This window comes from Podarcis melisellensis, assembly GCF_964234715.1.
Source record: "Podarcis melisellensis genome assembly, chromosome: 4".
Classification (NCBI taxonomy): Eukaryota; Metazoa; Chordata; class Lepidosauria; order Squamata; family Lacertidae; genus Podarcis; species Podarcis melisellensis.
In genome coordinates, this window is record NC_138531.1 from 37,295,361 (window position 1) to 37,321,471 (window position 26,111).

A 26,111-nucleotide genomic window follows, 5' to 3' on the forward strand; every position below is an offset into this window, starting at 1 on the left:
AACAAGTGTTTTAGAAGCTGCTCCTACAATATATTTGCTTGTACATTGGTTTTACAAATTCACAAGATAAAGATCCTCCTGCCCTAAAAGCCAATAAGAAAACGGCCAGATAAAAGGTTGTTTTGTTGCCAGATGGTTGTGATAATAAATACTGAGGGCGAAATAGGATTTGTATATTGCATTTTCGCTTTATAATGTTCTTAAATGCTACCTATGCTGTTCCAGTAAGAAAAAACAGAAAGTAAGTCATGCATGCAGAACTACTTCTGTGCCAGATTTAAGGCCACATCTTTCCTACCTTGACCCATTTATTAGTTAACCTTAAACCAAGTGTTTTCCTACAGCAGAGACAAGGTTAATGCATTAAACCTTTCTTGCCACATGACTGCGCATGGTGGATTTACACCCCTCCTTTAGCCCATACCTAAGGAGACTCTCTAAACCATTTTTTCAAAATGGAATTCTAATCCATCTTTTTGTGATCCTAAACATACTGTGTCCCAAGACCATGGCCTTGATTATGCAACACATACAGGAAAATCTGAGGTTGTTAATTTGCTGGTTTTTCCAAAACAGCCAGTGAGCAGGAGGTTTGTTTACATGTTTAGTGAATCCCAGTGGTCTTCTAGCTTCAGCTTCTCGCTAGCTATTTTGGGTCACTACTAGAGCTTTGTGTGAATGGCTTGATCAAATGCCACTCACTTACCCAAGCTGCTGCAATGATACTGTTTGTAGTCTCGTATCATTTTAACCTTGGGTTTGTCTGAATGATTATCTGTGGCTGAAGAGAGCTTGTTTTCATTTGTCACTGCATAGTATGTAAGCAATACTAGGATTCCATAAATATTTTAAATCAAATAGTACCATATAGCTGTCAGTTTAGCTCATTGCTACCTCCAGTGTATCCCTCAGAAAGCAATCCTGTGCACACTTGTTTGAGAACAAGCTCCATTAAATTTGATGGGACTTATTTTGAAGTACATGAATAGAAATATACTGTGAATCTTTTTTTAAAAAAAATCTATTGTCAAAGATTGTGATCCTCAACTCACTCAGCTAGAGCAGGGATGGGAAACCTGAGGCCCTCCAAACGTTGCTGAACTGTAACTCCCATGATCCTTGACCATTGGTTACCAGACTGGGACTTATGGGCATTGGAGTTCAGCAATATCTAGAGGGCAACAGGTTCCCCACCCCTCCACTATAAAATAAGTCTTGTTTGCTTTCAAGTAAATAAACATTGTATTGCACTGCACAAAGTTTCAGGGCCTTCCACCTTATGAGAACATATATTGTGCAAATGAGAATTTGAGTGGAATGGTGAAACAAATTGGATCACTCTTGGAAAACGAGTCTACTTTAATATTGAAAACATATTGGATCTTTCTTAGCGTTAAATTGGCAGAGGTTTTAATAAAAGAACTGCTCATCTAGCCCAGCACCCTTTGAACTTTAAATAAAGGGTGAACTTACTTAAAACAATAGTTTGCTGATGCTGCTCCATTAAACTTCAGACCTACTTGTATTGTCTTTGGAGAGTTAAAAAAAAAAGTCCCAAGTGCCCAGTTCATAAGAAAAGGATGGGCAATATTCACCAGTAGAATGTCATCTTTATGGTGAAAATCCCATAAACATGGCACCAGAAATCATAGTGGCAGCCAATCCAGTTTAATACAGTGGTACCTCGGGTTAAGAACTTAATTTGTTCTGGAGGTCCGTTCTTAACCTGAAACTGTTCTTAACCTGAAGCACCGCTTTAGTTAATGGGGCCTCCCACTGCCGCTGTGCCACCACTGCACGATTTCTGTTCTCATCCTGAAGCAAAGTTCTTAACCCGAGATACTATTTCTGGGTTAGGGGAGTCTGTAACCTGAAGTGTCTGTAACCTGAAGCGTATGTAACCCGAGGTACCACTGTACTGAAGTTGTTGATAAGGGCTGTGCTGGGATTGCAATCCCTTGGTGCCCTTGGAACAAGTTATGTCTGAGACCATAGCGTTCTGAGGCATTCTCCACTTGGCTGTATAGGCCCCGGATCAGAGAATCATAGAGTTGGAAGGGACCGTGAGGATTGCCTAGTCCATGGGTAGGCAAACTAAGGCCCAGGCGCCGGATCCGGCCCAATCGCCTTCTCAACCCGGCTCGCAGATTGTCTGTGAATTAGCGTGTTTTTACATGAGTAGAATGTGTCTTTTTATTTAAAATGCATCTCTGGGTTATTTGTGGGGCATAGGAATTATTTCACCCTCCCCCCCAAAAATATAGTCCTGCCCCCCCCCAAGGTCTGAGGGGAAGTGGACTGGCTCCCTGCTGAAGAAGTTTGCTGACCCCTGGCCTAAATCTACTCTGAAGGAGCCGTTACTGGGTCTCTAACATATCTCTAAAGAACAGTATAAGCATTTTTTTCTCTCCAAAATATAGTCCGCCCCCCCAAGCTTTGAGGGACAGTGGACTGGCCCCCTGCTGAAAAAGTTTGCTGACCCCTGGCCCTAGTTGAATCCCGTGCAATGCAGGAACATGCAGCCATCCCATACGGGGATCGAACCTGCAAACCTTGGCGTTCTCGGCACCATGCTATAACAAACTGAGCTATTCAGGCTGACAAAATCGAAATCCCCCAATGTTGTGAGGAAGAGTGGAGCCGAGCTACCTCTGTGCTTTGTCATGGTCGCCATTGCCCTCTGTGTGCTGGAGGTATAACTTCTGAAGAAGGAAGCCTCAGCTATGTATACAATTTTTTTGTTTATGTTTATTTTGTTACGTTTATATATCTTGCCTTTATTTCCTGAGCGACTCAGAACCTTAGAAAATCAGGTGGCTGGGCTGCTGGAACTGGCACTCTCGCCCTTGCTTTCTCTTCTCGTCTGAGGGATCAAGAATGCCTGAATAGGGCTTAGGTTGCTTTTGTGTAAACTCATTGTAGTTTCTGAGGAAATGTTCACATGCTATGCTTGCTTACTGTAATAAATATATTTGCTTTCCATTTTTATAGCATTTGGACCATTACATGTGGATATGTTTGTGGTTTTCCGCTCATTGTATTTGCAGTGCAAGATCACAGAGGGGTTAATCGTGTTCTCAAAGGATAATGTGGGGGGTTCTGCTTTACAGTGGACGCTCGGGTTGCGAACATGATCCATGCAGGAGGCATGTTCGCAACCTGCAGCACCGCGTCTATGCATGCACGGGTCGTGATTCAGCGCTTATGCGCAAAGTGCAATATAGCACTTTTGCGCAAGTGCCGAAACCCGGAAGTAACCCGTATTGGTACTTCCAGGTTCGGCACAGTGCGCGACCCGAAAACACGCAACCTGAAGTGTTTGTAACCCGAGGTATGACTGTACTTACAACTGAGCTTATACTGTTATTATGGTTCGTATGTTTGAGAAACGGGCCTGTGTTCCTTAGCTTATGTTTCCTTCTACAAGTAAGGCCCAGGACTGCGTAGCTTTGTATGAATTTTTATTTTTAAATCCAGTCGCGATGGTAATTAAGTGCATAATAAATATAACCCGTCTTCTACAATCTGAATCAATTATACAGGATAATGAACTTGGTGTGTTTATTCCCCATCAAGATCTTTACCTGACTCCAAACTTGTTTATCGATGCCATGGTGGGAGGAATCTGTTATGAACAGGATCTTGTTACCATCATTTACACCTGTGTAACCTTCTAGGATCACCTGTTTCACTGCATGTTATGTGGCGCTCTCTTGAAAGCGGTCCAGGAACTGCAGTTAATCTAAAATGGCATTGCCTGGCTCCTGACGGAAGGAGGGTTTTTACTTGACCTTCTGTGTGATAGCAGTTGGCTTCAAGGTCCTTTTCAGGAAGGTTAAAATACATCCAGGATAGAACTCTCCTCCCACTAAAAACTGATAAGGAAGCTTTGTTGTGGCCCTGACATTAGCTGTTTTGTATGGTAGGAAATGTTAACAAAATTACGTAGTCGGAATAGCAGTAATAGGGTGGGAGCTGTTTAAGACAGTAATGATGCTCTGACGATAGGAGAACTGGATAGCTCAGTTGGTGGGAGGCTGGTGCTGATAAAGACAAGGTTGCAGGTTCAGTCACCATATGGGAGAGCTGCATATTCCTGCATTGCAGAGGGTTTGACTAAATGATCCTCTGCAGTTCTATGATTTTATGACTAGAAACGCAACACAGCCATATTTGCTCTCTAAAGCTGGAACGATATGTCGCTGGGTAACTTCTGTTTGCAAACCACTAGCCACCATTTATTTTCTGCAAAGTGGTATCTGGTGGAGATGATTTGTGGCAGAGACGTGGTGGCAGGAGGAGTGTTTGCCCACCATCCCTGCCCACTGCTTTTCCTACTGTAATCTCACCTCCCTGAGCAGTTTTCTTTCTGTCAGGGTAGTTGTTGTTTGTTAATTTCTTGTCTACTCTTCCCCAGAAGGTCCCAGGACGGGTTACAACAAATAAAAAATACTGAAAATGGTGAAAACAAATCACTGTCAAGAGAATAGGGTGGGTCCTAAAGTATATATTTCAACCAGTGGCTCCCAGCCAATGTCTAGAGAGCACTGTCCATTTGGACTCTTTTCTTCACACTTGCATGTACTTGAGATGTAAAAATGTCAGTTATTTTCCACATTACTTCATTTCAATTGCTGTGTTGGCTTCAAGTGATATCTTTTGTTTGACCAATCCACATACCTCTGAAATTCTGCTACCTTTCTTTCCCAAAACTTGTAGACTCATGTGCCAAAAGTGAACCCCATAAAGCAGGGATGGGGAACTTGTGGGTCCCCAAATGTTGTTGGACCCCCAACTCTCATCAGTCACAGCCAGTGTTTGTAGCCCAGAAATATTTGGATGGTCACAGGTTCCTCAACCCTGCCACAAAGGGTCAACCTACATTTTGTAGCCCATCCTATCTGGAGTGGCAACTTCTGTTTAGTATTGTTATAAAACATGGAACAAGTCACATTTTTTGCCCACTCATTTCAACTCCCCATCATATTGCCTCACTATTTTTGTGGGAGTGGTGGTAAAAATCCGCATTGGAATTCTGTTGTTGCCAAGACCACTCTCCCTGGGAAAAGAATACATTTTCTGGCATTTTCCCTTGTACTTTTTGGCTGTTCGTAGTTTTCATTACTATTTTAATGTACATTCTGGTTGTGCTCCAGCCTTATTTGAAGTACGGGGGGAGCAGAAATCTGCCTCTGACTCTTGTGAGCAGTCTCATATTTTCCATATTTTTTATCATGAGGCAAGATGGAAGTAATTTTGTAAACTATTTTTCAGCTAGTAAATTGAGTGTCTTTCCTTCACTTGCCTATTTTTAGTTAGAAGGAAATAGCTGACCTCCTTACAGTAAGAACCCAATTCCCATGGGTACAATTTATAGGTTTATATCAAATGGCCTACTTGGACAACTTGGTTGAACAAGAACAACAACAACAGCAGTTGTGGTGGAACTACATTTTTTTTTCCTTTTAGTAATAATTGCCTGCTCTGCAAAATGTTTTTTGTTTTAGTTCTTGAGAGGAATACTGTATATGGAAGGGTAAATATTACTATGGGATGTGTATTCTCTCTCTCTCTCTCTCTCTCTCTCTCTCTCTCTCTCTCTCTCTCTCTCTGAGCTGCTTATTATATAACTGTTATATGGTATTTGTATAAAACAGTGAACACAGTAAAGAATCTTCCTGTATAAATAAATCTCTTTTTGAGGGCCACTGTAAGTCACCTACTGAATTATGTTACCCTGAAAATGCAAAAAAACCATGACATACCGCAAAGGGAGAATGTTAGACATCTCTGTATTTTAACTGAGAATACAGAAAATTTAAGGGGAATGTATAGTATCAAAATATATAGCAGCAAAACCTCATAGTAGTTCCATGCTGTTCACTCAGGAGTAAACCCTACGGGGGTTGAGTTGGGTTTACTTCCAAGCATGCCTGGGATTGTTTCCACTGGTCCTATAACTTTATCTGACTTCTCTAAGAATTATTATTTTTGGAACACTTCTTAATATTTAGCCAAAATAAATGGAATAAAAAGTGTTTCAGTTCACCCCTGGCACATGGCAACATGCATGAACTATACAGCACAGAAATTGTGCTGTAGGGCGTAGTTTGGGGAAGAGTGTGGTAATCATGTTCATAGAATCATAGAATTTCAAAGTTGGAAGGAACTCTGAGGTTCTTCTACTCCATTCCCCTGCAATGCAGGAATTTCAACTAATGGCCACCCAACCTCTGCTTAAAAACATTGAATGAAAGAGGGTCTACAATCTCCCAATCTGTTAAGGTCATCTTGAATCCCGACACTGTCTTCTGCGGCGTTGGGAAAGGAAAGAAGTGGTGAAAGTCTTGATAAGAAGGTTGCATAAACCAGTTTTATTTCAAATTCATTTCCTATAGCAAACTCCAGGATGGAATTTACCTTTTTTCGCATCGTTTGGTTGGTGATGATTTCATCCAGCTGTTCCCCACCACAACCTCAAAATCCCTTTCCTGGTCAGCCACTGCCAGCTCATTCCAAAACAAAGAAGCTGAAATATGTTGCAGACTCTGCCAAGCTCTCTGCTGGAAATCACTTGGTCCTGAAATCGGGGCAGAAATGTTTCCTAGCCATTAAAAACCATTGTGGAGGTTCATTTCTTAATGTCACTGCCCTTAAACCCCAGTAAATAAAAACACCCTGAGACATTCTGCCCCTTCACTGTCCCCGCTGCCTAGAACATAGGGGCCATTCTCAAAACAACATCAGCAGCGGCAGCAATAATAGATTAGGTACTTCGTCTTATTGTATGCTGATTTGAGTACATGACAGAGAAAAGGCTAATAAGCGTAATTCATAAGTATTACAACATTTTCACATGTAGCCTTGAATTCTAGGGAAAGTTAACGGAAGTACATGGAAGAAAAGCTTCCTGTGTCTTTTCTGTACAACTGCCTGCACATATCCACCCCATAAACCTCTCTGTAGGTTTAGGAAGATCTCCTTAACAAGGAGTGCCAGAGGACAGCTGAATTACATCCTGTTTTGGCAGCTTCCTCCCACTGTGTCCCATCTTCCAAGTGATCCTCAAACGCTCTGTAGAGACCTGCCTTTGGAGGGAAAGGCACTCAGTGTTAGAAACTCAAGATATATTATCGAATTGCCAAATGGCAACTTACGGTCACCACAATGGAATGTCTAGGTGCTTTTCCTGCAATGGGTATTATTATTATTATTATTATTATTATTATTATTATTATTATTATTATTATTTCATTTGTACAGTCATACCTCATGTTACATTTGCTTCATGTTACGTTCTTTCAGGTTACGTCCCACGGCGACTCAGAAGTACCGGAAAGCGTTACTTCCCGGTTTCGCCGCTTGCGTATGCTCAGAAGCGCTAAATCGCGCTGCGCACCTGGGCAGATACGGCGCTTCAGGTTGCGCTCTTTTCATGTTGCGAACGGGCCTCCAGAACGGATCCCGTTAGCAACCAGAGGTACCACTGTATACCGCTTTATACTTTAAAGAAAAAATCTAAAAGCGATTAAAAATCCAATAAAACAATCCAGGATAAAACAAGTTTCAGATCCTTCTTGAAAAGGCATTTTGCTTTCCCGCGTCATCAAACTGGCATTCATGTGGTCGCAATTTGACCCGTGCCAATCACAAAACGTACCTGGTGCCTGGTTAATTTCTAGCTCTGCAGGCAGCCGAGGGGAAGAAGAGAACTGGAAACATTTCTTCCACCATTTTAGGCTCTAAGACATTGTCTCCCCATCCCTTTATGCCCTCCACTATGCTTCTGAAGGCCTACAGTAGATAGGCTGCCTTGTCCCTTTTGAAGTAACTTCAGTTGACCATGTACACCTGCAGACATTGTTAGTTTGTCCACCTGTGAACAGTGTTGAGGCCCTACCATGTACTCTTAACTAGGTTAGACCCAGGCTTTGGGGTAGTAAAACAAGTTCTCTGGAGTTCTCTGTCCACACTTGTCATCCTTGGGCAGCTGTGTGCCTAGCCATTCTGATGTCCCGCTCCAAGACATTTTGGAGAATTAAAAGGTACACACACCTCTACGACCATTAGAAATGCTTACACTCAGAGCCTCACTGAGGTAGGAGAGGGGCCCAGCAGCAGGCAGGTTTCTGAGGGTCCATTTAGGTCTGAAGCTGACCCTTTGAGTAGCAAGAAATATTTTTCAAGGAAGCTAAGCAAACAAGGAGAACAGTGCTCAAAGCCTTCCCATTTAGCTACAGCTCCATAGCGTTCATGCTCACTCCTGGAAGCTACAAAACTAAGGTATACTCCATGTGGTATTATGTAGCCCCCTTCCCCAGGTTTTGGCAAGGCATGCTTCTGTGAAGCGCAGGACAATGCAACCACTCATTACCTGGAATGAAAGGCTCTTCCATGTTGAAATCTGAGAACGCACCATACACGGTGGCTTGCCTGGCTGTGTCCCAGACTTGAAGTTTCCTTGAGGCTCAGGATCCCAAAACATTGTGCTCTGTATGTTGAAGTTAGCCTTTGGTCTTTGGAAGGTTTTGGTGTGCCAGGTCCTTCCATTGGAGCTGCAGACATCTTCCGTTCCAGGAAGTGACCAGGCTAATGTCACCGTGTGCTTTGCTGAGCTAGAAGGTAGAAAAGGGTTGTATGAAAACTTATGAGAATTCTGTCTTGTATACATAGCTCTGTCCTGATGCAGAGCTGAGAGCCTGATAGGAGATGGAGTATGTTCCTGCTACTTTTGATAAATTAAGACATAATTGTCATTGTAAATGAGCAAACGGCAGCTTAATAACTACCTGACCCGGGCCATTTCTTCTTCACTTGGCCTCAGTGTTAAGCAACAAATACTTAGCGTTTGTGCAGAATTAAATTAATGTATGTAAAATTAACAATTACCCAGTTTACTGTGTGAGACATGGCAGTCCTAATGTATGCTGGTGGCCAAAGTAATTGAATCACACTGAGTGATTAGCCAACTGATCTTGATAAACAGACCAGTGTACTTTAATCCACTCATTTAATGGGCATGTTAATTAAAATTTGACATTGATTCCATGGGAAGAAGTGATTTCAAAAGTAAATCTTAAATTTTTTTGCAACTACACGTAAGTTCCATTTGCTATCCCCAGGGTATACTAGCAGTCTAAGCCTGCAAAAGGGTATATCAAATGCTAATTTATGTGGGAGGAAGACCTATTAATGACCTATAAAACAGGAAGCAGTATACAGCACAACACAAAATTTCTGTTTCTTTCTTTTTTTTTGAAAGGAAAATTAATTTAATTTTGTTTTTGTTTGGGAAGGAAATGAAGCAAATTACAGGGGATTTTTTTTTTACTTATGGACTCCTGTTCTTTTTCATAATCCAGCCTTATCAGCAGTTCATTAATCCTGCCCCACAGAACATCACTCTGCAGAGTATTACATTGTGTAGTTCACCATAAAAAAACCCCAAGTATTTTACAGCTCAGCATTTGGGAAATGAATAATTTTGCACTGTGATGCTACTGATGAAAGAGGGCTATTGTGCTATCTTGATTAGCGCAAGTACAACTCTTACATAAGATTTGTGCTTGGAAAAGCACTGTGATGAGTTTATGCTGATTTTAACACATTCCAGTAGCCTACAGCACATTGATTCGCAAAGTCCTGCCAAAAGCAATAAGCTTCATGGTGTACAGTGAAATGTACACAGCGGATTTTGTTTTTGAGGTGAAAACACGGGCCTCGGTTGTTTATTATAAAGATATACTAATTTTATTGCCAGTTTGGCAGCTGCTTTGTACCTTAGTCATTTGTTGGCGTCCTTCCTACTTTCCAGTTGGCTTTGGCTTGATTTTGTTTCAGGGGTGAGATACATGTATGACTGCTATCCATGCAGTCTTGACTTGCATTAATAGCCGCATTTTAATTGCAAGTATTAATCTACCTTCCCGTCCCCAAAAAGTCTCCCTAACGTAATTTCAACACTTAGCAGTGTTGGCAGACTGTGAACAACAAGTGTGGGGGGGAGGGGGAGCTGCCCACATTATTGTTACTTGCATTTTCTTTAATTTTATTTTGGCAACCCAAAAGTTCAGGCTGTCGCATCGTAGCATATGCTAAATGAAAAGGAAAGAAGCGGTGACACACCAATATAAACCAAGACACCCATATTTCCAGAGCTGCTGTGGATGGTAAATATTGGACATCTAAATCTGAAGCGTGAGAAACAAAAGCCCACCAGATGACGTAAGGTGTTTTGGATCTTTGTACAAGATTACCTTTAGGTTGTGAACATGTAAGAATTAGTGGGAAGCTGAGCACTAGAAGTGCAAAAAAGGGTGTGTTTGGGGGGAGGGAGATATCTGCATTGGAGAGAGACGTATGGATATGTCAGATAGTTGGTTCACCTAGCCCAGGGGTGGCCAACTCCCAAGAGACTGCAATCTACTCACAGAGTTAAAAACTGGCGGTGATCTACCCCCTTTTTTGGGGTTCAGGAAAGCCCTGTTTTTTGGGTTGAGGGCAAAGTTGTTGAGCTTTTTAGGGAGGAAGAAGGCCTCGTTTTCTTTGGGTGCAGGGCAAAAATGTTGAGTTTTTGGGGCAACACAAAGTTGTTGAGCTTCTTTGGGGGGAGCCAGTGATCTCCCGGTACGTCACAATCTACCTGTTGGACATACCTGATCTAGCGAAATATTATATACAACAGTGGGCAGCAGCTCCAGTGTCTCATCCAAACATTTTTCTGTCTACTTGAGATGGCAGGGATTGAATGAAGGACTTATTACACGCTTTATCCCTGAGCCATGGGGCCTGCCATCCAACCTGCACACTTATTAAAGAAAAGCAATTATGTTATGGGGCTTGCTAATAATTTCATACTACTCCAGAGTTAAAACACCTCTCTTCACTGAAGTCAATTTCAATAGCTGCATGTAAAAAGAGTGGGAAAGGAACCATATAATCTTAACAAGGTGATTAGTAGGGTGCTAGCTTTCACAACTTGGCAATTATAAAGGCATTTAAATTACTTTCCTATCCACCTTTCTTACCGGAGTACTAAGAGAATTAATTAATGTTTGGGAAGCCTTTTAAGATAAGTGTTGATTAGCGTTGCCTCTTAGTTTAGTAAATGAAAAATGAATGCAAAATAATATATGTAAACAAACACCCAAGCCCTTACCCCATGCTTGAGTTTAATTAGCACCATTAATTTTGCCTCTGATTTTAGGCTTTCCGGATGGGGCGTGAGTAACCCTTGTAGAATGCCTCTACGCATTCAGAAAAATAAATAAACTTCTAAGAGTCTGTACTATATGTTAGAACGCTCCCTGCATGTAGAATTCCGTGTCTGCGGAAAACTAGTGCAAAGCGGAAGGTAGAATAAAACTCTTCGCATTATGTCACCTTCCCGAATAAAGAGTGAAACCAGAAGCAGCAGAGGGGGCAAACTATTTGCATGTATTTTATTTGCGCTACTTGTGTATGTCTGTAAACACACAAAGACACACACACAGAGAGCGAGAGAGCTTAGAGTGAGTTGGTGTATACAGACATGGGTTTGCAGTTATCTGCCCTTTTATAAATCATCATATAAATTGTGCTTTCAGGTCATATGAATATGCAATAACAATCATTTTTAAAATTGCCTGGTTCGTTTGTCACACTAAACCATAGTTTAGCATGACGAGAATAAGCTGCAGCATGTTTCTTGCTCCTCTTCTCCATAGTTGTGGCTTCAAGGAGTTTAGAGAAGCCTTTGCTTCTGTTTTTGCCTAGCAGCAGCATGCAGTGTCATCCAAACCAACAATCTGTGGTTAATGTTAACGATGGTTTGTTATAAACACTCGTAAAACACACGTGCACGCGCGCGCGCGCACACACACACACACGCTTAGCAGCTGTTTACGTAGTTGTTATTTTTTATATTACATTTTTATTGACTATGCTTATTCTCCTTTAGCACATGTGTTCTACCCACCAGCCAAGGTGCAGTGCATTGTACACACAAATATACTGAATCCCAAAAGGGAAGAACAACGAGAGAGCCATTGAATGTGCAAAACCATATTTTAGTAAAAATTGAAACCGGCAGGTTTGTAGAGTTCAGAGCATTAATTGACTGGTAATTAATAAAGGAAGCTCAGGCTGGACAAAGCCATTGCACTTTTGCCTTTCTTCTTAAGTTCTTAATATCACTTTTTAATTTTACAGTAATGACTTGCTCATGCAAGTTATGTTGTCTTAGTGGTGATTATTATATATAGTAAAAAAAATTGGTGGTTTGCCAGCTGTGGGCCTCTCTGGAGAAAATGGATCTGGTTTCAGTTACATATCCTGGTTACCTCCAGACCAAATTTCTGAAATGCTGTCTATGTGGAGCTCCCTTTATGAAAGACAGTTTAGAAACTTGAACTGATACAGAATGCAGCTGCCAGGATACTTGAGGCCAGGCATTCAAATCACTGTTGCACCAATTCTGTACCAGCTGCAATAGTTAGCTATTTATTTATGGGCGCAATTTAAAGTGCTGTTTTTGGCTTTTAAAATCCTGAATGGTTTGGGACCACTAGGGTCACCTTGATCTTCATGAGCCTGCTCTGAGATCAGCCTTGAAGGTCTTGCTCTCTGGCCCACTGCCAAGAACCATACCTGAGGCAGGGTCTTTTCGGTGTTGGACCCACATCTTTGGAATTCCCTCCCCAGAAGGCTTGTATGCCCCTCTCATTGGTGGCTTTTAATTGGATTTTAACATTATTTCCCAGAGCAGTAGGTCTGTTAGATTCTTGCAGCAAAATTAACAAAAAGTCTTTTGGTAGTCCGCAAAATCATAATATATAGTGTTGCAAGACGGTTGGTTGTTCTTTAAAATATTGTTATTTTGCTCAGCTTCTTATTGTTCACTTTATTTGTTTTCATGTTTTAGTTGTTGCTATTTTAATTACTGTTTTTGCTTTTAATGCCTTGTTTAATAAACCTTATTTATTACTCTTAAGTTGGCTTATGAAAGTTTTATCCTCAAAGGCAGGATGTAAATGCATTAAATAAAATAAAAAATATCATTTAAAATATAAGTAATGGAGCTTCAGTAAGCTAGTACTGTACTTTCCTTAGCAGTTTTATGGACGCTAGTCCAAAATTTTGCTGCAGTTGGACAAGTAAATCACATCTGGGAAAAAATAGGTTCTTTTTAATATTTCCAGCACAAATTGCTGTACACAGTTACTTATTTCATGTAATTTCTTGAGATAATATATCATGTGGTGATTAAATTGAAATGGGTTTCTCTCATGTTGGTACATAATAATAATATTAAGATTATTATTACAAACATATTCCCAGAAATAAAAATGAATGGCTGTACTAAGATCTTGTTCCCATTTATTCACATAATTTCCATTTGATCCATTTTATAGTGGAAATCCCAAAGCTTAATAAATTTTTGATGCAAAGTATTTTTTTTGGCACAGAAACCAACAGCTATTCAAAAGTTACAAGTTTTTAAACCAAGGTGCTGAGTGATTATCTAATTCTTGTTCAATATTTTTAATGCCCAAGTTTGATTTGAACAAATCAGTATGTCTATGAAAATTATGTTCTCGCCAGAGCTTGAAAAGAGCCATTATTAAAGTGACGGTTTTAAATGACTGCTAGTATTGGTGATTCTGTCTTGTGCAGATTTCCTCAGAAGCAGGTCCCACCGAGATCGGGGACACTTATTTCCAAGAAAATGCATATATCAGGTGGGGAACTGGCCCACCTCTCAGGGGTTACTTCAGCAGGTTCCTCTTTTGCAGCCACAACTTATCAACTCAAGCTGTTTCTACAAATGAGGAATCTCCCTTTGCAGACATGGCTTGAGTCTGCAATGTGCAGATTTTCCTTCGCATTCCCAGCTTGAATGCAAGGAAAAGCCAGATCTACAAAGGAAGAACAAGGAATGTATTTAAAGTTGGTGGGAGTTTCTCCACCATTTCTGTATAAAATTACAGGCTTAGGCCATCTACATTTCTTTCTTTCTTTTTTACATTTTCCAGTTTAGATAACCCTTTGTCACAGGCAAGGAGGAGGTACTCCATAGAAGATAACATTAGGCTGTTCCTGCTGACATTTGTACACAAGCTTTACAGTCCAAGAGTAAGATATAGCCATGCCAGCTTCATATCTTTGTCTCTGTGCTTCTGTGTTTGGCCATCTACCTGCTTTAAAGTCTTACAGATTCGGTCTTATGCCACATAACACTGGTCTTGAAAGACCTACGTTGGCTCCCAGTATGTTTCCAAGGAGAGTTCAAAGTGTTGGTGCTGACCTTTAAAGCCCTAAATGGCCTTGGTCCAGTATACCTGAAGGAGCGTCTTCACCCGCCATCGTTCCACCAAGACACTGAGGTCCAGTGCCGAGGGCCTTCTGGCACTTCCCTTGCTGCGAGAAGCCAAGTTACAGGGAACCAGGCAGAGGGCCTTCTCGGTAGTGGCACCTGCCCTGTGAAACGCCCTCCCACCAGATGTCAAAGAGAAAAACAACTACCAGACTTTTAAAAGACATCTGAAGGCAGCCCTGTTTAGGGAAGCTTTTAATGTTTGACAGACTACCGTATTTATGTATTTTGTTGGAAGCCGCCCAGAGTGGCTGGGGAAACCCAGCCAGATGGGCAGGGTATAAATAAATTATTATTATTATTATTATTATTATTATTATTATTATTAGTTATGCAAACCCACACATAATGAGAAATATCAAATATCCCATTCATATGTAAAAGGCAGCATGCCTCTAAATTTATTTATTTGACTAAAATTGTATGCTGCTTAACTGTAAACAAATCCTCCTAAGCGACTTACAAAGTTCGGAAAATGTACACTAAAATTGTCAGTAATGGTCAACGTTTATAAAAGAGCAAAGTGTAGAAAACCCACAGTTGAAAGTATAGTTTTAAGCTAAAATCACAGATTAAAATACACTTCACACATCTTAAGTAGGCTTGGGTACACAGAAAAGGTTTTAGCAGGGGTCAAGAGGAGTACAGGAAGCCACCTGCCTGATGACAATGGGAAGTTGTGCCAGCTGCTGGAAACTGCAAATGGAGAGAGTGTCAGGTCCTGCCTTGCAGGCTTCCCGTTGGCAATCTGGTCGGCTGCTGTGAGAACAGAATGCTGCGCTAGATGGGCCATTGACCTAATTCAGCTCTTCTTACATTCTAACCCAGGGCTTAGAACTCAGTGGGGCTTACTTTTGAATAAGCATGCATAGGATCACACTATTAGGTTATTGTGTTATGAGACTGTCTAACAGAGAACGGAGCTATTTTTTGCTTAGCAAAGCACCAGTTTGAAGTTGTGGGCTGTCTGCCATTTCAGAGTGTTCATAAATTAGGTTTTGTCCTGTTACTCCATGGGTACCAAGGCACAAAGTACTGTCAACAGATGGTGGTTTCTGCAGCGAGGACTGCTTTTTTTCTTTTTTAAGTTTGACGCTTTCCAATAACCAGCGTGATAGCATGCAGCTATTTTAAGGGGAAGGAGTGGATATATCAATTAATCTGTTAGATGGTGCTAATTTTGTAAAAATATTTTATTACCAAAGCGTTTGTATTTTGACAACTTAGCACTCCATATGGTCTTAATGTTTTAAATTCTAAATTTCTACCTTTGAGGGAAGGCAGTTTCTGTATCAGTTTGTCTGTCATGAAGCTCCATTGCAGTGCAGAGCATGTTCTAGGACTCCTGCTCCAAATAAAGATAGTACAACATGATAACGGAAGTTGTTGCTGTTTCCCAAGACGCTGATTGTTGTTGGCTTTCTCAATGCTCAGTATTGGAGAGAGAGAAAGATGGAAGGAAGTTTGAATGAGATGTGGTGGGAGCACTTCCTAGCTGACCCTGTTGTTGTTGTTGTTTAGTCGTTTAGTCGTGTCCGACTCTTCGTGACCCCATGGACCAGAGAACGCCAGGCACCTCTGTCCTCTACTGCCTCCCGCAGTTTGGTCAAACTCATGCTGGTAGCCTCGAAAACACTATCCAACCATCTCGTTCTCTGTCGCCCCCTTCTCCTTGTGCCCTCCATCTTTCCCAACATCAGGGTCTTCTCCAGGGAGTCTTCTCTGGAGCTGACCCTATTGCTCCATAATTACTACATCGGCCCAAGTTATTGGGTGTCAGTGTGAACTGTAAGTTTGTCCTGGAACACACCCAGTGCTGTCCTTTGACTGTACAGTGGTACCTTTGTTTACGAACTTAATTCATTCCAGTGGTCCATTCTTAAGCTGAAACGGTTCTTATCCTGAGGTGCGCTTTTGCTAATGGGGCCTCCCACTGCGCGCGATATCTGTTCACATTCTAGGGCAAAGTTTGCAACCAGGAGCAGCTACCTGAAGTGTTCGTAACCAGAATCGTTCGTAACCAGAGGTACCTGTACACTGGTAGTGCTTGGAAAGCTCATCACCTAACATCTCATTGAGATACAAGCAGTAGACTTCTAGGAACCACAAGAGTTTCCTAGAATATTTTTTTGAAAGTCAGTGTCTTAAATGAATATGACTCTATGTGCATTCAGCTTAAAATTGTTCTAGTTTCTTCACTGTGTCTGCATTTACCGAATGATGATTTTAACAGCAGTGTGTGTGTGTGTGTGTGTGTGTGTGTTATATATTTAAAAGAATAAGAGTCAATTGAGAGTCTACTAAAATGCTGTGAAGCAGGGGTGGCCTTCCAGCTGTTGCTGGACTAGAACACCCATCATCTCTGACCAAGGCTGATGCTGGCTGTGACTGATGGGAGTTGGGGTCCACCTAAAGCGCCACAGGTTCCCCACCTGCTGTGTGCTGAGGGTTTTCTCAGGACAAGTGACTGCTGTTGGAAGTGCCCATAAAATTCTTCTCCAAAGTGTAGGGCTGGAAAGTAAAGGCTTCCTGCTGGTTAAGCAAAGATTTTAACAATAATTGCAGTTGGTATGTTGCTCATGTATCCTACTGATGAACTGTGCCGTAGCGAAATATGGTAAAACTCACATCAAATTGACCATCTAAAATCATATTTTAAAATTGTTGTATTGTACTTTTAATATTGTTTGTTGGGAGCTGCCCAGAGTGGCTGGGGCAGCCCAGTCAGATAGGAGGCATATAAACAAATTATGATTATGATTATGATTCCACCACCCATCTGACTTTTGCTGAAAGGTGCTTTTCACAGCTTTCATCGATGTTGTAGTTTTGTTAGATATAGAAATATTTATAAATCTTGCCCTCACACCTAAACTTGCTGATTTGCTTTGGAATTGCTCTAAGAGGTCAGTGAGTGGGCTAATGCTACTAGCAACAGATACTAAGGTTGAATTTTTGCCTTCAGCCATGTGGTTATATGACGTTCTGCTGCCTTCTGTCTTTTGGGGAAAGTACAAAACTGCATCCCTCCTACAGTGGTTTGGTTAGCATGTCCCATGATGACCTCTGCTATTCACAAGCAAAGGTTATCCGTGGTTCATTGCTATTGTTTGATCCAATTAGCTTTTATTGACTGAGAAGGCCTTAATAGGTTTCATTTATGTACCTTGGGTTTATTGCAGTTTAGTCCTCTAAAATCCCCAGGAGGCTTCCAGAATAACAAAGATGTTATTAATGAGATGTTAAAGGAGTGCAAATTTTAGAATCGCATTAACAGATAGGTAAGTGGGTGTTCAGAGCTTATTGTACCTCTCAGTTTTCAGTACTGGCAGTAATGAATTTGGTTGTTCCAAGTGAACAGCAGCATATCTATCTCATGCTGTTCTTTGAATTGGGTGATTTTTGTGTGTGTGTGCTGCTTTTACGGGTATGAATGTGTTCTAAACTTCCTAGGTGCGTAGATAGTTCATTTGAGCAAGGATGGGAACTTCTATATTCCTGGAGAAGGGCAGCTCTTTTCTTCTCCAGACCTTCAGATGGAGTATAGAAATGTTTGTGTGTGTTATGCAAAACAAAACTCCTGCACAGATTGTCACACTCTTTAAAGTCAGATTCTCTTAGCTTTGGTTTAACAACAACCCCTATTAGATAAAAATTAACAGATGACAAGTCAATCAGGAGTTAATATCTCCCACACACTTAAAATGTAATGACAACTGCACCCTGATAGCTGATAGCATGAGGGAGATAGGGAGAAAACCAGCCTTCCACAGTTACTAATTGGAGCAGAGCACCTGAGTAGAACTTAAATACCACTTAGAAAATACATAAATAGCCAGTATATAAATTATTAAAAATAAATAAGTAAAATAAGAACAGAACGGTTGTTTTAGGGCTTTATTCTGAAGCCAGGGCTCTCCAGAGTTTTCGTTGTTCCAGGGTCCTATATGCACATTTACTCCTCAGTGGGCATGTATAGAATTAAAGTAAAAGAGCAAGTGCACTTGAGTATGTGCAGAATGCTTTTCTTTTCTGCCTTAGAACTTTTGGATTGAGAGGTTTGTTGAGGGAGTGACCTTAGCAAGTCTGAGCTTTCCACAAAATGGAAGGAAGGGGAAAGAGGCGGAGGTAGTCTCATAGAATCGTAGATTTGGAAAGGACCACGAGGACAATGTAGTCCGTTTCGGGGGCCTAATCCGGCCCCTGTGGCAGTTCAAGCCTAAAAAAAGCTCATCGACTATGGTTGGCCCTCACGGTCCTTTTCTTCATCAATCTGGCCCTCTTTGAAAAAGGTTTGGACACCACTGATCTAGTGCAGTGCTGGAATCTTTTGCCCAATGTGGGGCTCAAATCCACAGCCCTGAAATTAAGAGTCTCTAGAGAGAAATCTTTACCACTCCCTTCCCTTTCATTTTGCTTTGGGATGCAGGAAGGAAGGAGAAATGAACCATGTTGCTGGGCTCATCTCTTCCCACATCAGCCCAAGAACTGACCCCGGCACCCTGTCCTTCTATCCTCTTGAAACTACAGAATTGTGTGTGTGTACGGGGAAGGAGAGAGTGAATTGCAAGAGAGTAAGGAGCTGGTAGAGCAGATCATCCCTGCCACCAAGAGAGAAAGATGTGGATTTCTCTTCCATTCTTCTTATGTCAGGGTGAGGAAGCTTTCAGTCCATGAGGGCCATATTTTCTTCTGGCATCTGCCTGCCATGGGTGGGTGGGGCTAGAGGCAAAAGTCAGCAAAGCAGCAAGTACAATTTTTACCTTAGTACAGTAGATTAGTTTCTCCATGCTCTCACACATCCTTCAGGGCAATTATCAGAGGCATTATCAGAGCTCAAGGACATATTCCAGCCAGGCAGATGCACTCAAAGTGAGCTGATGAGACATGTGGCTTAGGAGGATGTGCTTCCTAGGGAGAATTCCAGGAGGGATGCATTTAGCATATCTGTCTGAGCTTCCCTACCCCTGCCCTATGTCTTAAGAGCCACACTCGGGCAACAGGTGGGGGTGGGGAGACGAACCTGCTTCAGAGATGCCTAAGAGATACCTAACTTGCTGTTCAGCCCAGCTTCTATACGCTTGGCTTTCTGTGTCTCCATCCCTTCTTGGGATGGAGGGATGCAACAAAGGCTGCAAACAGCAGCTCAAAACGCAGTGGTGCTCTGTTGGCTTGCTCTGTCTCTTGGTACCAAAGAACTCAGGAAAGATACAGTTCGTTGTAGGGTGTAATCAGCGGGTAGTGGGGCAGGAGAGGCTTCTCTGCCCTGATTGAGATGGTTTCCAGTTCACATCAAGACTGTCGCTTTGGGCAAGGGGTAGTAAAGCTTTCCTGTTCTTGACATTTTCCAGACGTGAGTTGCTCCACAGCTGGTAGGTGGATCAAGTAATGGTGGTGATGGGGGAGTAAGGCACGATTTATATCAGGAAAAAAATGTGAAAAGCAGATGAGCCTCCTCCATTCCCTTGCACTATGGATCCAACCCAGCCCATGTGGCTTTTTTTAATAGAAATGATCCCTGTACCAAAAATAAAAAAGATATATCTTGTTTCTTATCTAGTTTCTCCTTCCCTTCCCGGCCCCCCATGTCCAGAGCAGTGACTCTGTACCTCAGGCTGCTTGCTTTGCATCCAGCTGGTTGCACATTGTTGGCTGTTATGGGCCAGATCCCCATCCTTTAGCACAGCACAGTACAGCGTAGCACATCTTCTTGGCTGTATGGGCCAAGCCAGTCTAAGATAAAAATATGGCACATGCGTCATTGTTTTTGACCTGCCATAGCACACCTTTCCCATTCTTGCCTTCTCTCAAGGCCTGTTTGGCTTGCTCTTGTATTGCACTGGCATGCAATACTTGCCACCTTTTCCAGAGCCTCCCTCCCTTGCCACCCAGCATCCTGTTCTTACACTGGCCAATCAGATGCCTACGGGAAGCCCACAAGCAACGCGTCAGTGCCACAAGACTCTTCCTTTTGCTGAATGCCAGCAGAAACTGGTCTCTCAGCATTTCTTGGCATCAGGATGCAAATGGGAGTTTACCAAAGAGCGGGCTGCTGATTACGCGACTAAGGAAGGGCTGTCCCATTGCTGGCAGGCCTCGGGTGGCTGTCAAGTATGCTGCTGTGCTTCTGCAGGCCCTGATGCACCGGACCTCTCACACTCCAGTTGGCTAGAGCTGCTGAGGGAATGCCCACTGCCGCCCTGATGTCCTGCTATTTTCTTTTTGCTCACTGTTCTGTGGAAGCGACCCAGGATTTCTTATCGTGCAGGCTGTAGGATATATTTTAAGACCCAAGCCCTCGCCAGGCATGCTTCTGTGTTGAATCAGCGGGGGGAGAGTAAGGACAAGCATGATAGTTCCCCCTTGGCAATGACTGTTCCCATCACCCTCCATGAGTCAGAGAGATAGCTTCTGCACAGAGTGGAGTCCTAATTTTCCACCTAAATTCATGCAACATGTACAGATGAACCTATAAAGTGTTTTTATTATTGTGTTGACACACTATACACAATTGTTTTGGTGACATCTCTATTGTTTTCTACAATAGCTACATTTTAAGTAACACGGCATACAATTTAATTATATGTCTATACAGTAGTTGAGTTTAATTTTTGATTATTTTTAAGAAAGCCAGTGTTCCAAAACCACATGGAAATGTAATAAATCTTGGTGGTTCGAAATTCTTGCATTATTTCTTTTTGCCTTTTACTTTGTTTCTGTGCCCCCTTGTTGTCTATCTATCTACAGTGGTACCTCGGCCTCAGGTTACATACGCTTCAGGTTACAGACTCCGCTAACCCAGAAATAGTACCTTGTGTTAAGAACTTTGCTTCAGGATGAGAACAGAAATCGTGCTCCAGCGGTGCGGCGGCAGCGACAGCAAGAGGCCCCATTAGCTAAAGTGGTGCTTCAGGTTAAGAACAGTTTCAGGTTAAGAACGGACCTCTGGAACGAATTAAGTACTTAACCTGAGGTACTACTCTATCTATCATCTATCTATCTATCTATCTATCTATCTATCTATCTATCTATCATCTATCTATCTATCTATCATCTATCTATCTATCATCTATCTATCTATCTATCTATCTAATCTATCTATCATCTATCTATCATCTATCTATCTATCTATCTATCTATCTATCTATCATCTATCTATCTATCTATATCTATCTATCATCTATCTATCTATATCTATCTATCTATCATCTATCTATCTATCTATCATCTATCTATCTATCATCATCTATCTATCTATCTATCTATCATCTATCTATCTATCTATCTATCTATCTATCTATCTATCTTATCTATCTATCTATCTATATCTATCTATCTATCTATCTATCTATCTATCATCTATCATCTAAGACAGGAACTACCAGAGACACTCACCAGTCTGCTGCAGATCTTTTCCTTCAGAAATTATAGTGTGCTCCCCCAAAGCCTTCAGTATTTTTCTCCTCCTAACACACACCATGGTAGACCAGAATATCAGTCTGCTCTGTCAATAATGGTTTTATGAACCAACTCCTTCACCTCCAGGAAATTCAAGAAAGCTTCTGTGAAGTTTTCACCTCCTGATTCCATTCCTCAATACTGTGAAGTCTTCCTGGCATTTGCAGGGAAATTGACCTAGAGATGGGGCAAGGAACCATTTCCCTGCACACTTGGAATTCTTTGCACCTCCTTTCCCCCCCTAAAGTGAGGTTGTGAAGGACTAATATGCTAGGAATGCTGAGCGCTGTGGTGGAATGAAGAGGCTTTACAATCACATGCATTTATGTGGTTGTGTGAAAAGTGGTGGAGCTACTTTTTAAACAATATTGACATTAACATAATTATTGGCCATTAATAAATGTATCAGAAATGCAGTCACTGCCTAATGGCTGAGGATTTAATTAGCTCGCCGTCCTGCACAGTAGACCTAGCTAATATGATCTAGCTTAATATAGAGATGTTTGCCTTGCACAATTGTTCAATTCGGCTTTAAAAGGGAATTAGAGAAATTCATTGAAGATGAGTCTACCAGTGGCTACAAGTCCCAGTAAATGTCAGCTTCCTAAGCTGCTGTGTTGTTGTTTTTTTATTTGTTGCTAAATATGGTTTCTCCTTTGTTTGTTTTCAACCATTAAGTATGCATTTGAAATCAATTAAGATCACAGAAACTAGATTGCGGAAGGTTTCTTTAAAATGCACACAAGGGACTGAGAGATGTGGGCAATTTTAAAAATAACTTTCATTTATACAGAAAACACGTTCAAATCGATATATGACTGTGTTTTCTGATGAAAACATTTAGCCATTGGCTTGGATTCTCCCACCCCCAACTGCCTGCTTGCTTAGGTCACCCGTGATTCCCGGGGTGTGGGGGGGGGAGGACTGTTTTCAGATGGGGTCTTTTAGCAGCAGGGATCCAATGTCTCACTGCTTATCCCCCCAGGGCTATGCCAACCATAATTCTGGCGCATTGAGCTCTATGTATCAAGGGTGCTGCCAGCTCTTCTTCAGTTGAGTCCCCAGTCTGCTGTCTCAGGGCACTAATGCTGGGCCACATAAAACCCTGGCTTCAGAACTTGCTGCTGGCTTCAGAACTTGCTGCAGTTTGTCAGAGAAGATCTTTCCCAGCTAGGTTCCTATTCCCTTCCCATTCCTTTTGGAATTTGGCCTCTGTACCTGCCTGCCTTTGAATTACACTGCCTGTTTCTAGCTCTTGGAATTTGACCTTTTGACCATCTTGAACAGGGGTCAGCAGCCTTTTTCAGCTGTACCGGTATATTTAAGTCTTCCTATACAGATTGATATTACAGTGGTACCTCTGGTTACGAATGGGATCCCTTCCAGAGCCCCGTTCGCAACCTGAAAGGAATGCAACCCGTGTTTGCGCATGTGCGGGTCGCAATCCGCTGCTTCTGCGCATGCTCGAGTGGCGAAACCCGGAAGTAACCTTTCCGGTACTTCCGGGTCGCCGCGGGACGCAACCTGAAAAAACGTATCATGAAGCAAAGGTAACAAGAGGTATGACTGTCCTTGCGAGCCAGACGATATGAAATTGTCTTCCCACAGTGAAGCTTCTTGCATATGTGTTCTGAACTCTGTCCTGTAGTGTTTAGTCACAAGAGATAGGCAAATACTAAGGGTGGGGGTGGGGAGACCGGGTTTCTCACAATTGCTAGTTAAATTACCATTCAGATGCAGTGAGAAGCAGCTGTTCATTACATAACAGGTTCTTGCACAAGATAATTCCCAGACTCTCTCAGGTGAGTGGCAATGTTTGTTGTATGACTAGCAAATGGTGCAATGTACCTTGTCTCAAGGCAGGCATTGTAACTGAGATGGGTAATAATGGAAATATTACCACACGTTGTCTGAAACCTTCAACCTTTTGATTTATGCACCAAAAACTTGGAGGTAAAATTAGGCCCAGATCCTTTGTGGCTGGCCATTCTCCTGGAAGTTCTCAGTAAGGCTGTAACGAAAAACAATTCCAGTTTTCTTATTTTACTACTTTTTATCCACACCGGGAAGCACAATTTTTGTTTGGTTTGGTTTTGTTTGTGGAAAACGATTGTTTGAACCTATCTCATAATAGTGGATATTTTTCCAAAGCAGAGTCTCAGCTCCTTCTCAAAAACCTTTTAGGTATATGTCTATTTAAAGCACCAGCTGCTTTTTAAGAAGTGGATTTCAACTATGACTTACAAGGAAGCTTAGATGTAAATTATAGAGTATTATTTAATATTATTTATAAAATATGAATTTGCTGGAGCAAGGCTTTTATAAAGAATTTTCAAATGCTATTTCTGAAATAGTATACTATCTCAGTTTCTTGTCTATAAGTAATTGAGATGATAAGCTCTGGAAAAGGACAGACATTTTCTTACTTTATTTTTAGTAATGTAGCTATTCTTAAACACTTGTTTTATTGGCAAATATTTTAAATATTTGGAATATAATGATTAAGAAGAAACGAATGCACAATGTTAAATTGGATAAGGGTATCTAATGTAGAAATACTACATGAATATCTGGCTAACCTTCAAATAACATTATCCTTTCCTTTTATTCAGTGTGTTTCTTAAAAAGGAAGGGGAGGAAAAGCCATAACTAAGGCTTCATTAATATGACTACTTTTCCTATCAAAGTTTTGCTATCACTTTTTAGTTGTTGGCATCTGTCTGACTCGAGATGATAGGAGCCAACTCCTAGGGGTTGTGGGGGCTTTGGCCCCCACAATAAAATATTTGAGGGGGCTGCCTCCCCCAAGTTGATAGGCATTCACATTCAAATGGTGTGTGCGCACTGTGTCATGTGATTGACACAGTGCACACACTGTGGGGCGGGGCTTACCTGGGACCCCACAATATTTTATTCAGGTTGGCAACCCTGCTCAAGAGACCATGAAATGCACGTCTGGGGGTGAAGTAAGCACGGAAGTAGACTTCCTGATGTGCAAGCCTGGGCAACGTGTATGGTGGACCCTAGAATTAGACTTATTCACCAGATGAGATTTCACATTAAAATATGTAGTGCTGATGCCTAAAGCAACAAGGGTTGCAGACATGTGTGACGGAGCAGCAAAACACAGACTTGAACCTTTTTCATGCCCAAAGTCACAAAGATAGGAAGAATTTGGCTGTGCAAACTCTACTTCAGTCTGAAATCATGGGTAGTGAACACTTGCTCTAGGACCACATAAGCAAAAAAAGCCTATAAACCCAGAAGGTTTGTCCAGTGATTGAAACACAAGTCAGTTGGCACAGAAGAGCACATGACCTTTCGTAGGTTCTTTAGTCTCTGTTTAGTCTCAAGACAGTTTATTGGGAAGTATCTCGTCAATATCTTGAGAACTGGTGAAGGAATGATAGGAAAGCTGTCAACTTTTGCATTGTCAGGATACGTTGCCTGAGAGAGGGTATAATGATTGTGTTCACATGTTTAGTGTGACATGGACAGACCTGTCTATAAGGCAAGTGAAGCATTCTCCTCCCTTCACTTTCTCCTGCGTGGCTGAGACAAAAACTTATTTGCTTTTAAAGTACCTTGGCTTTACATATGAACTAGCGTTCTTGGTTTAAAACAAATTCTGTTCTGTGTGATAATAAACTAGCTTCAAACCACAGATTATGAAGCTGGCTTATTAAACTGACCATTTTTTGTTTTATTCAGGACCCCTGGTTTCTACCTAAGATCCTTATTTTTTTGTGTGGGGGGAGGGACCTATAAATGCATCAGAACTATTCCTGGCCATGTGGGTGTAGGAGAGGGGGGTGGGAGTAGGCGTTTGAGACTGATGCTTTGTATGGGCTTGTGGATACTATATTCTGGTTTAGTGTTGTATGTGAACTGGGCCAGTACAGTGGTACCTCTGGTTACGTACTTAATTCGTTCCAGAGGTCTGTTCTTAACCTGAAGCACCACTTTAGCTAATGGGGCCTCCCGCTGTTGCTGCGCCACCGCCACGTGATTTCTGTTCTCATCCTGAAGCAAAGTTCTTTTTTCCCTCACAAATAAATGATATTTATTAAAGTTTAACAATTACAGAAAAAAGAAAAACAGACAATAATAATAAAAAAGATTACACTGATGCAAAGTTCTTAACCCGATGTACTACATCTGGGTTAGCGGAGTATGTAACCTGAAGTGTATGTAACCTGAAGCGTATGTAACCCAAGGTACCACTGTAGTTCAGACACTCTTCAAGATTCCATTTACCTACCTACCTACCTATTCATTCATTCATTCATTCATTCATTCA

At 41.6% G+C, this 26,111-nt stretch overlaps 1 protein-coding gene across 4 annotated transcripts in view; it reads left to right on the forward strand.

Annotated features, from left to right (window-relative positions):
* Positions 1-26,111, forward strand: part of TBL1X (transducin beta like 1 X-linked) — a 143,774-nt gene that overhangs the window by 2,393 nt on the left and 115,270 nt on the right. The window lies entirely within an intron of this gene.